The sequence below is a fragment of the Myotis brandtii genome, unplaced genomic scaffold (genome assembly GCF_000412655.1).
Source record: "Myotis brandtii unplaced genomic scaffold, ASM41265v1 scaffold976, whole genome shotgun sequence".
Lineage (NCBI taxonomy): Eukaryota > Metazoa > Chordata > Mammalia > Chiroptera > Vespertilionidae > Myotis > Myotis brandtii.
In genome coordinates, this window is record NW_005372055.1 from 243,189 (window position 1) to 255,101 (window position 11,913).

Consider the following 11,913-nt stretch of genomic DNA (forward strand, 5'->3'; position numbering starts at 1 on the left):
AGTTGGGGGCCAGCAGGCTAGCAGGGGGGGCATTTGGGGGCAAGCAAGCCGGCAACAGGGGGTAGTTGGGGGTGAGCAGGCTGGCAGGCAGAGTGGTTAGGGGCGATCAGGCAAGAAGGCAGGTGAGCAGTTAGAAGCCAGTGGTCCCAGATTGCGAAAGGGATGTCCAAATGCCGGACATCCCCTGAGGGGTCCCAGATTGGAGAGGGTGCAGGCTGGGCTGAGGGACACCTCCCCGATGCAAGAATTTTGTGCACTGGGCCACTAGTCTATATATATAAAAGCACAGCAACTGGAACAGCCCTCGATTGGCCCCCAACAACCTGATCAGGGGAAGGGCCAGCATGCCAATGGCTTGTGGCCCCTCCCCCAGCCACCCCCCCCATTGGGGTGGGCTGGCCAGACCCTACCCATGCATGAATTCATGCACTGGGCCTCTAGTACATTAATATTTACCCTAAATGTAAATGCTATGAATTCACCAATAAAGAGCCACAGAGTAGCAGAGTGGATAAAGAAACAAAACCTATCCATTTGCTGCCTAAAAGAGACACATCTAAGTTACAAAGACAAAGGTAGATTCAACGTAAAAGGTGAAAAATGATTCTCTAAGCAAATAACATCCACAGAAAAGCAGGTGTAGCTATACTTATACCTGACAAAAAGGAATTCAAGATAACAATGATAATAAGAGACAAAGATGGATACTATATAATGATAAAGGCAACACTATATCAAGAAAACATAGGGCCAACCCCAAAACACTGCCACCCAGAGGCTGAGCCACAAACTGACTCTTAGGTGAACACAAATTAAGGAAGTCTGGATCACAAATACAGCCTGCTTTAAAATCAGGACTGTGATTTACAACAGGGAGGAACAGTGTATCGCAGGGAAATTCAACACTCTCCTGAATACCTGGCAGGACTAAGGCGAGCCAGGCTGAAGAGTAGAAGAACCGAAAGACCTTCACTACTGCAAATTTTTTTTTTCCTTTTTCCCCTTTTAACTAAGAAACGAATTTTTTTTTTTCTTCTTTTTCCATCACCTGATTTTACCCTTTTAATTACTACATTTTTATTTTTAACCAGTATTATTACTGCTACCATTTTACCATTTTTTAAAGTGCCATATTATTTTCTCTTTATTTTATTTTGGGAGTAGTGTTCTCCATTCTATTTTCATCGTTCCTTTAGCATCAATTTTCCCTACCTCAATTTTACCTCTATGCTAAAACCCTCTTCCTCACTTTTCCCCTTTTGGTGTCCTGTTTCTCTTACCCTATTCCTGCTTTAGATTTTCCCTATTCCGTCTTTTTACCCCCTGTCTAATTTCACCCTACTTATATATCCTATTTCCAATCCACTGCTCTAAATCCTTATACACCTATCCCTTATCCTTCTTCACTATCCAAACATTTTTTTCTCTTATCATTCTATTGTTTTCTTGCTGTTTGCTTGATTGTTGAATATATTGTTTTTTTTGTTTGTTTGTTTGTGTGTGGTTTTTTTTTGCTTGTTTTGTTTTGTGTTTTTTTTTCTTTTTTAGGACTGGTTGTGAGGTTGTTTTGCTTTTTATTTTTATTTTTTTTCTGCTGGTTTTTCCCCTCCCTCCCCTCCCCCACCCCCCGGCTATTTTTGTGCTTCTGTTTTCCCTTGCCTCTCTTGATATCATTGGTTGTTTGTAGTTTGCATTCATCTCCAGGGATCTGTTGCTAGAATTTGTTGGGATTAGTGGCAGTTCTATCGGAGTTTTCACCTCATACAAATAGTCTCTTCCCCTCTTCTACTTCATTCTCTCTTTTCGCTCTTTTTTTTCTTTTTCTTTTCTTCCCCCTCTTTTTTTCCCAATTTCACTTTTGCACTCCTTTTTTTTTCTTTCTTATTTTTCTTTTCTTTTCTTTTTTCTCTTTTATCTTTTTCTCTTCTTTCCTCCTTATCCCCTAATTCTCTTAATTCGGGTGGTCACCTTTATTTGGGGTTATTAATATCGTGAATATATTTGTGTTCAGTGCCTGGTACGTTGTGCCTTGTTGTGTTGTATTTTGTGCCTTTAAATCAACGCAGCAGATCCAAGCAACAGCAGCCTCCTGATCACCACACCCTCTGTCTGAGGAACAGCAGCTGTACGTGAAGCCTCCCCCCACCAGCCAGAAGAGCCACCACAGCTGTGAACAACACCCACCAGAGGAGCTGCTGCCAACTGAGGAGCAGCTGCTACCGCAACCACCCAAGGAGCAACCACAGCCCAAGGAGCCACTGCCACCCAGGGAGCAGCCACTGAACGACTCAACATCTAGATATGTCAGTGAGATCAAACATGGGTAGGCAAAGAAACCCCCAAAGGAAAGAAAAGGAGGACTCGCCAGAAAAGCAGCTAAGTGAGACAGAGGCATGCAACATGACAGAAAAAGAATTCAGAATAAGGGTCCTAGCGTGCATAAACCGGATGGAGGAAAAAATCAACTACTTATGCAAGAAGCAAGAAGAAACAGATGAAAAAATCAATAACTTATGCAAGACCCAAGAAGAAATGAAGAGCGATATAGCTGCAATAAAAAACACCATTGAAAGCATCAACAGTAGACTAGGAGAAGCGGAGGACCGAATTAGTGAATTAGAAGACAAGGAAGCAAAACACACCCAAACTGTACTGCAATTGGAGAAAAAAATTAAAAGACAGGAGGAGAGCCTAAGGGAGCTTTGGGACAACATGAAACGAAACAACATACGAATAATAGGGGTGCCAGAACAACAGAAAGATGAACAAGGATTAGAAAACCTACTCGAAGAAATAATATCAGAAAACTTCCCTGAGGTGGGGAAGAAAAAAGTCACACAAGCACAGAGAGTCCCAAACAAGGTGAACCCGAAAAGACCCACACCAAGACACATCATAATTACCATGGCAAATGTTCAGGACAAAGAGAGAATCTTACAGGCTGCAAGAGAGAGACGGAAAGTTACATACAAGGGATCTCCCATTAGATTATCAAATGATTTCTCAACAGAAACACATCAGGCCAGAAAAGAATGGACGGAAATTTACAAAGTGATGCAAAGCAAAGGACTGAACCCAAGAATACTCTATCCAGCAAGGCTATCATTCAAAATTGAAGGGGAAATAAGAAGCTTCACAGACAAAAAAAGGCTAAGGGAGTTTATCACCACCAAGCCTGCAATGCAAGAAATGCTAAAGGGACTGGTGTAAAAAGAAGGAATAAAAAGCTCAGAAAGAAAACAGCCACACACAAAAAGAAATGGCTATAAACAAGTACCTTTCAATAATAACTTTAAACGTAAACGGACTAAATGCTCCAACCAAAAGACATCGAGTGGCTGAATGGATAAAAAAACATGACCCATACATCTGCTGTCTACAAGAGACCCACCTCATTAGAAGGGACTCACACAGACTGAAAGTGAAGGGATGGAAAAATATCTTTCAGGCAAATGGAAAGGAAAAGAAAGCTGGGGTAGCAATACTTATATCAGACAAAATAGACCTCAAAGTGAAGGCCATAACAAGAGATAAGGAAGGCCACTTCATAATACTAAAGGGATCAATACAACAAGAAGATATAACCCTGGTAAACATATATGCACCCAATGCAGGAGCACCCAAATACATAAAAAAACTCCTGGAAGATATCAAAGGAGAGATCGACAACAATACAATCATAGTAGGGGACTTTAATACACCACTGACACCACTGGATAAGCCCGCTAGACAAACAATCAGCAAAGAAACAGCAATCCTAAATGACTCACTAGATCAGATGGACTTAATTGACATCTTCAGAACACTTCACCCCAAAGCCATGGAATATACATTCCTCTCAGGTGCTCATGGGACATATTCAAAAATAGACCACATATTGGGTCACAAGCAAAGTCTCCACAAATTCAAGAAGATTGAAATCATAAAAAGCTTCTTCTCAGACCACGATGGCATAATGTTAGAAATAAACTACAATAAAAACAACCCAAAATACTCAAACACTTGGAAGCTGAATAGCATGTTATTAAATATTGATTGGGTTACCAATGACATCAAAGAAGAAATTAAAAACATCCTGGACACTAATGACAATGAAAACACAACAATCCAAAACCTATGGGACACAATGAAAGCAGTCCTGAGAGGGAAGTTTATAGCTCTACAGGCCTACCTCAAAAAACAAGAAAAAATGGTAGTAAATCATCTAACTCTACAACTCAAAGAATTAGAAAGAGAGCAACAAGAAAACCCCAGAGTGAGCAGAAGGAAGGAGATAATAAAGATTAGAGCAGAAATAAATGACATAGAGACCAAAAAAACAATACAGAAAATCAATGAAACCAAGAGCTGGTTCTTTGAAAGGATAAACAAGATCGACAAACCTCTAGCCAGGCTCACCAAGAAGCAAAGAGAGAGGACCCAAATAAACCAAATCAGAAACGATAGAGGCGAAATAACAACAGACCCCACAGAAATACAAATGATTGTTAAACAATACTATGGACAGCTCTACTCCAACAAACTAGACAACCTGGAGGAAATGGACAAATTCCTAGGAAAGTACAACATTCCAAAACTCAATCAGGAAGAATCTAAAAATCTCAATAGGCCAATAACTATGGAAGAAATTGAAGCAGTCATCAAAAAGCTCCCAGCAAACAAAAGCCCAGGACCAGATGGCTTCTCAGGGGAGTTTTACCAAACTTTCAAGGAAGAACTAAAACCTATCCTCCTCAGACTACTACAAAAAATTCAGGAGGAAGGAACACTTCCAAGCTCATTCTATGAAGCCAGCATCACCCTAATACCAAAACCAGGTAAAGACAACACAATGAAAGAGAATTACAGGCCAATATCCCTCATGAACATAGATGCCAAAATCCTCAACAAAATCTTAGCAAATCGGATCCAACAGTACATCAGAAAGATCATACACCATGACCAAGTAGGATTTATCCCAGGAATGCAAGGATGGTACAACATCCGTAAATCAATAAACGTAATACATCACATAAACAAATTGAAAGAAAAAAACCACATGGTCATATCAATTGATGCAGAAAAAGCATTCGACAAAATCCAACACCCATTTTTGATAAAAACTCTCAGCAAGGTGGGAATAGAAGGATCATACCTCAACATAATAAAAGCCATATATGACAGGCCCACAGCCAACATCATACTCAATGGACAAAAACTAACACCATTTCCCCTAAGAACAGGAACAAGACAGGGATGCCCACTCTCACCACTCCTGTTCAACATAGTCCTGGAAGTATTAGCCATTGCAATTAGACAAGAAGAAGAAATAAAAGGCATCCAAATTGGAAAAGAGGAAGTAAAACTGTCCTTATTTGCAGACGACATGATATTATACATACAAAACCCTAGAGACTCCATCAAAAAACTACTAGACTTAATACATGAATTTGGCAATGTAGCAGGATACAAAATTAACCCCAAGAAATCTGAGGCATTTCTATACACCAATAGTGAACTTTCAGAAAGAGAGATTATAAAAACAATCCCATTTACCATCGCACCAAAAAAATTAAGCTACCTAGGAATAAACTTAACTAAAGAGGTAAAAGACCTCTACTCAGAAAACTACAGGACATTGAAAAAAGAGATAGAGGAAGACATAAAGAGATGGAAGAACATACCATGTTCTTGGATTGGTAGAATCAACATCATTAAAATGTCCATACTACCCAAAGCAATCTATAAATTCAACGCACTTCCCATTAAAATACCAATGGCCTACTTCAAAGATCTAGAACGAACTCTCCAAAAATTCATCTGGAATAAAAAAAGACCCCGAATAGCTGCAGCGATCCTGAGAAAGAACAAAGTAGGTGGGATCTCAATGCCAGATATCAAGCTGTATTACAAAGCCACTGTTCTCAAAACTGCCTGGTACTGGCACAAGAACAGACATATAGATCAGTGGAATAGAATAGAGAGTCCAGAAATTAGCCCGAACCAATATGCTCAATTAATATTTGACAAAGGAGGCAAGAACATACAATGGAGCCAAGATAGTCTCTTCAATAAATGGTGTTGGGAAAATTGGACAGATATATGCAAGAAAATGAAACTAGACCACCAACTTACACCATACACAAGAATAAACTCAAAATGGATAAAGGACTTAAATGTACGACAGGAAACCATAAAAATTCTAGAAGAATCCAAAGGCAACAAAATCTCAGACATATGCCAAAGCAATTTCTTCACTGATACAGCTCCTAGGGCAGTTGAAACTAAAGAGAAAATGAACAAATGGGACTACATCAAAATAAAAAGCTTCTGCACAGCAAAAGAAACCATCAACAAAACAACAAGAAAACCCACTGCGTGGGAAAACATATTTGCCAACGTCATATCTGATAAGGGCCTAATCTCCAAAATTTATAGGGAACTCATACAACTTAACAAAAAGAAGATAAACAATCCAATCAAAAAATGGGCAAAGGATCTAAATAGACACCTTTCAAAAGAGGACATTCAGAAAGCCAAGAGACATATGAAAACATGCTCAAAGTCACTAATCATCCGAGAGATGCAAATCAAAACAACAATGAGGTACCATCTCACACCTGTCAGAATGGCTATCATCAACAAATCAACAAACGACAAGTGCTGGAGAGGATGTGGAGAAAAAGGAACACTTGTGCACTGCTGGTGGGAATGCAGACTGGTGCAGCCACTATGGAAGACAGTATGGAGTTTCCTCAAAAAGCTGGAAATGGAACTCCCATTTGACCCTGTGATCCCACTTCTAGGAATATATCCCAAGAAACCAGAAACACCAATCAGAAAGGATATGTGCACCCATATGTTCATAGCAGCACAATTCACCATTATGTAAAAAAAAAGAAAAAGAAAACATAACACTTCTTAATATGTATGTGTGGGGAAGCACAGAACTTGGTTGAAATGTCTGTAAGGAGGATTCTCTGAAAGGTAGGGGGCCTCTGAGGGGACCTTGCCTAAGGCAGCAGCGCCTACCTTGACTTTTCCAAACAAGTCTGATCCTCCGGGGTGTTTTGCTAGAATCTCTATGTTTAGTCTTTTTTTTATGTTTAGATTTTAAATACATGACCTTGTAGATGCATATACTTTCTCAAGGATACTTACCCTGCTAATTGTATCTAGAGGTTAATTTTAGTTCAAGCTGTTATGACTATAAAAGCCAAAGGAGGCAGGTGAACTGGGCCACTTGGTGGCAATAGTCAAGTAGTCCCTTAGCTGCTCTTTCATAGAAACGTGGGTTAGAGCAATCTGTTCATCTGTTACTCAGGGTCTACCGGTCAGCCCTGACATGTATACACCCAAATAAGGACCACTGATCTAAATAAAACAGCTAATCACAGAACTAAAGGGGGAAACAGATCAAAACACACTGTACATAATATTACATTAACAGCTCTAGACATATCAACCAAACAGAAAATCAATAAATAAATATTGGTCTCAAATGAAACACTAGACCAAATGGACATAATTTTGACATTTACAGAACCTTTCTTTAAAAAAAATGTTTATTGTTGATAATAATACAGATGTCCCTTTTTCTCCCCATTGCCCCCCTCTGCCTGGTTCCCTCTCCTCCCCAAGCCTTCGCCAGCCTATTGTCTGTATTTATACATAATGCATATGGATATTTAAGTTCTTTGGTGAATCTCTTCCTGCTCTACCCCTCCCCCCTTCCATCTGAGATTCCTCAGTCTGATCCATGTTTCCATGCTTCTATTTCTATATTATTCATTAGTTTATTTTGTTCATTAGATTCTTTGTTCATTTATTTTGATTTTTAGATTCAATTGTTGATAGATATGTATTTATTGCCATTTTAGTGTTCCTATTTTTTTTATCTTTTTCCCCTTCTTCTACTTACTAACTTCTTTTCTCCTGATGCTTTTAAGATTTTCTTTTTGTCTTTAACCTTTGGCATTTTAATTCTGATGTATCGTGATGTAGGTCTCTTAGGGTACTCCTTGTTTGGAACTCTCTGTACTCCCTGGACTTAGAAGTCTGTTTATTTCACCAGTTAGGAGAAGTTTCCTGTTATTATTTCTTCAAATAGATTTTCAATATCTTGCTCTCTCTTCTCTTTTTGGCATCCCCATAATGTGAATGCTGGTAAGCTTGAAGTTGTCCCAGAAGCTCCTAAAACTGGCTTCATATTATGGGGGTTCTTTTTTGTTTCACTCTTATGATAGGGTGTATTTTGCTTCCTCATATTATAAATTATTAACTTGGTTCTTGGAATACCCTACTGGTGAATCCCTATAAGTCAATATTTATTTCATTTAGTGTATGGTTACTTTCTGACTGGTCCTTTTTCATGTCTTTGAACTTCTCACTAAGATACTTGAAAGTCTCACAAGTCCCTTGAAGCTCTCATTAAGAACCTTGAGAAACCTAATAACTATTGTTTTGAGCTCTGTATCTAGTAGTTTGTTTGCTTCCATATAATTTAGTTCTTTTTTTCTTGAAATTTCTTCTGTTCTTTCATTTGTGACGTGTTTCTTTGTCTCCTCATTTTGGCTGCTTCCCTGAGTTTGTTTCTATGTATTAGGTAGAGTTGCTATGTCACCTGGAATTGATAGAGTAGCTTTGTGTAGAAAATGTCCTCTAAGGCCCAATGGATCAGCCTCCACAGTCACCTGAGTTGGGCACTTTAGGTGCACTCCTGTGTGGGATGTGTGCCCAGTCTTATTGGAGTTGAGACTTGATTGCTTTTGATGTCACTATGAGGAACTGACATCCAGGCCGATTGGCTGTGAGGACCAGCTACAACTACAGAGGTGCTGTGCGGGAGACACCCCTATGGAGTAGGACTAGCTTCAGTGGGGCTTAGGTGCTTAATGAGTCTGTCCCTTGGGTGTGCCACTCATGGATGTATAAAGTTGTAACATGGTATAGTCTGAAGTTGTCCACTGGGTGCACTGGCTCTGATGCCTCCCAGTAGGTGCAAAGTCAGCCACTGCCTGCAGCCACCCCGCAGGAACCACACTATGATCTGCAGATTGCAGCCACTTGTGTTGGGCCTCGAAGTGCCCAGGTGAGGCCAAGCTGTCTTGGACCTCTATTGATAGGTATGGGGCATAGTGGAGCCAGTTGCTGCTTGCTTGAGAGATTTTAGGAAAGTCTAAAGCCTAAGTCAGGACAATCCATTCATAGGGAAAAGCCACTACATACAGATTGAGTGGGGTTGAAAATTGGATGGGGCAGGGTTTCAGGGAATCACCAAAGTGGAGTGAATAGTGTGAGCCAGGAAGATGGAAACTTATATATGGCTGCCTGTCAGCTCTGCAGTGTGGGAGGTCTCAGCACAGGAACAAGGACGTCTGCAAGCATCCCTGTCTGGGAGAAAGCCATCCCTGGGTTCCTGCTCTGAAGGCAGACAATCCAGTTCCTCCTCATATGTCCTTGCCTCCCCTAAGCCACTGCCCCTGCACTTGAGAGTTTAGAGGGAGCAAGTCCATGTAATTCATGTACCAGGCCTTTGAGAGAAACTGCCTGGGTCTCCAGCAGCCTCCATGTTACTCAGCCACAATCTCTCCTGGTTTTTACAGTCCAAAGTTATGGGGACTTCTCTTTCCAGCTCTTTAAAGCTGAGCTGAGGCTCTGGTGTAGGTCTGGGACCCATTGATCCTCATGGAACATCTAAGCAGACAAGATATCCCTCTGGTTGAAGATAATGCCACATGTGGCTGTCAGACTAGCCCGTTCCATGCTTCTGCCCCTCCTACCACTCTCTGTGTGTTTTTTCTTTACTTCTCTAGTTGTAGGACTTCCATTCAGCTAGCTTTCCAGTGGTTCTGAATGATGGTTGTTCTGTATTTTAGTTGTAATTTTGATGTGGCTGTGGGAGGCGGCAAGTACCGGCATTTACCTAGGCTGTCATTCTGGTTCTCTCCAGATATTACAGAACTTATCATCCCAGAACATCAGATAATACATTCTTCTCCTGTGCACATGGAACATTCTCAAGAATAGACCATATGTTGTATCACAAAACTAACATCAACAAATTCATGAAGATTGGACTTATACCAAGCATATTCTCTGACCATGATGCCTTGAAATTAGAAATAAACTGCAAAAATGCAGACAAATGCAGTAAGAAAACTCACAAATATGTGGATATTAAACAACATACTACTAAAAAATAACTGGGTCAAAGAATAAATAAAAGATAGATAAAATGATATATAGAAAAAATTGAGAATGACAATACAACACATAAAAACATCTGGGAGAGAGAACCAAGATGGCGGCATAGGTAAACACCTGTACTTGCTGCCTCTCACAACCGCATCAAAACTACAACTAAAACAAAAGACAACTATCATCTCTAGAACCATGAGAAAGCTGTCTGAGTGGAAGTTCTACAACTAAAAGGAAAGAAAAAAGTGCATTGAGATGGGTAGGAGGTGCAGAGGTGCGAAGACACACATGGAACGGGCTGGCAACCAGGTGCACTGTTGTTTTTTCTTCAATCAGGAGGGAGATACAAGCTCCCGATTGCGCTGAACTCCAGTTCTGGGTGAGACTCTGGGGACCCAGACTCATACGGAGAGAAACTGAACTGTCTGGCATCGGGCCAGAACGTGAGGGCAGCTTTCTCTCAGAGGTGCTTTCAGCAATCATTGTTCCTGTGCAGGGGCGCTGGACATGGAGACGTGACCATTCCAGGCAGGGCTGACTGGCAGCCATTGCTGTTTGCTCCACCCTGGTGATTCCCTGAGACCCCGCCCCACGCAATTTACAACCCCACCCAAGCTGTGCAGGGCGGTTTTTGCATATGAATGGCCTGTCATTTCTCAGCTTAAAACCTTTCAAACTGCGGCTGGGTCAGAGAGCCTCAAAGCTTCCAAAAGAAGGCCAAAGGCCCGGCAGCAGCAGCCTGCCTTGTTTCACAGCTGAGCCTCATCTGGGCACTTCCAAACCCCATACACAAAGGAGGTTTGTATCTTTATGTAACTCCTGCTGGGTGGCCTCAGGCAGTGGCTGACTTTGCACCTCCTTGGAGATCCAAGAGCCAGTGTACCCAGTGGTCAGTGTAAGGGCATACCGGATTACAACTCTTCACATTCATAAGCAACACACTCAAGGGGCAGACTCAGTGAGCACCAAAGCCCCATCAAAGCAAGCCCTGCCCCATAAGGGTGTCTCATGTACAGCAGTCCTTCCATTGTAGACATAGCTGGTCCTCATAGCCAATTGGTCTGGAGGTCAATTCCTCCCAGTGACACCAAGAGCAATCAAGGCTTAACTACAGCAAGACTGTGCACACAGCCCACAAAGGGGTGCACCAAGAATATCCATCTCAGGTGATTGGGGAGGCTGAGCCACTGGGCCTATAAGACACATACCACACAAGGCCACTCTATCAACACAGGGAAGCAGCCAGACAAAGAAATGTCACAAATGAAAGAAATGGAGGAAAGCAAACTACTGCATATAGAGTTCAAAACCACAGTTATAAGGTTACTCAAGAAGCTTCTAAAAACCTCTGAGGAACTTAGTGAGACATTAAAATATATTAGTAAGAATGCTAAAAAAATGGAAAAGGACCAGTCAGAAATTAAGCATACACTGACTGAAATAAAGAATAATATACACGGATTCAACAGTAGACTAGAGGATCCCAAGAATCAAATCGAAGATTTGAAATACGAGGAAGCAAAAAATACCCAGCCAGAAGAGCAAAAAGAAAAAAGAATCCAAAAATATGAAAATAGTGTAAGGAGCCTCTGGGACAAGTTCAAGCATATCAACATCCAAATTATGGGGGTGCCAGATGAAGAGAGAGAGCAAGATGTTGAAAACCTATTTGAAGAAATAATGACAGAAAACTTCCCCTACCCGGTGAAAGAAATAGACTTACAAGTCCAGGAA

The 11,913-nt window shown here is 41.0% G+C and overlaps 1 protein-coding gene and 1 long non-coding RNA gene across 2 annotated transcripts in view; both read right to left on the bottom strand.

The window, feature by feature from the left end:
- Positions 1-11,913, bottom strand: part of SYTL5 (synaptotagmin-like 5) — a 250,237-nt gene that overhangs the window by 94,702 nt on the left and 143,622 nt on the right. The gene's annotated exons all lie outside the window — the stretch shown is intronic.
- Positions 3,434-11,913, bottom strand: part of LOC106724796 — a 13,015-nt gene continuing 4,535 nt past the window's right edge. Inside the window, exon 3 of the long non-coding RNA XR_001360631.1 lies at positions 3,434-3,505. This is a non-coding gene — a long non-coding RNA (uncharacterized LOC106724796). The remainder of the gene's footprint in view (positions 3,506-11,913) is intronic.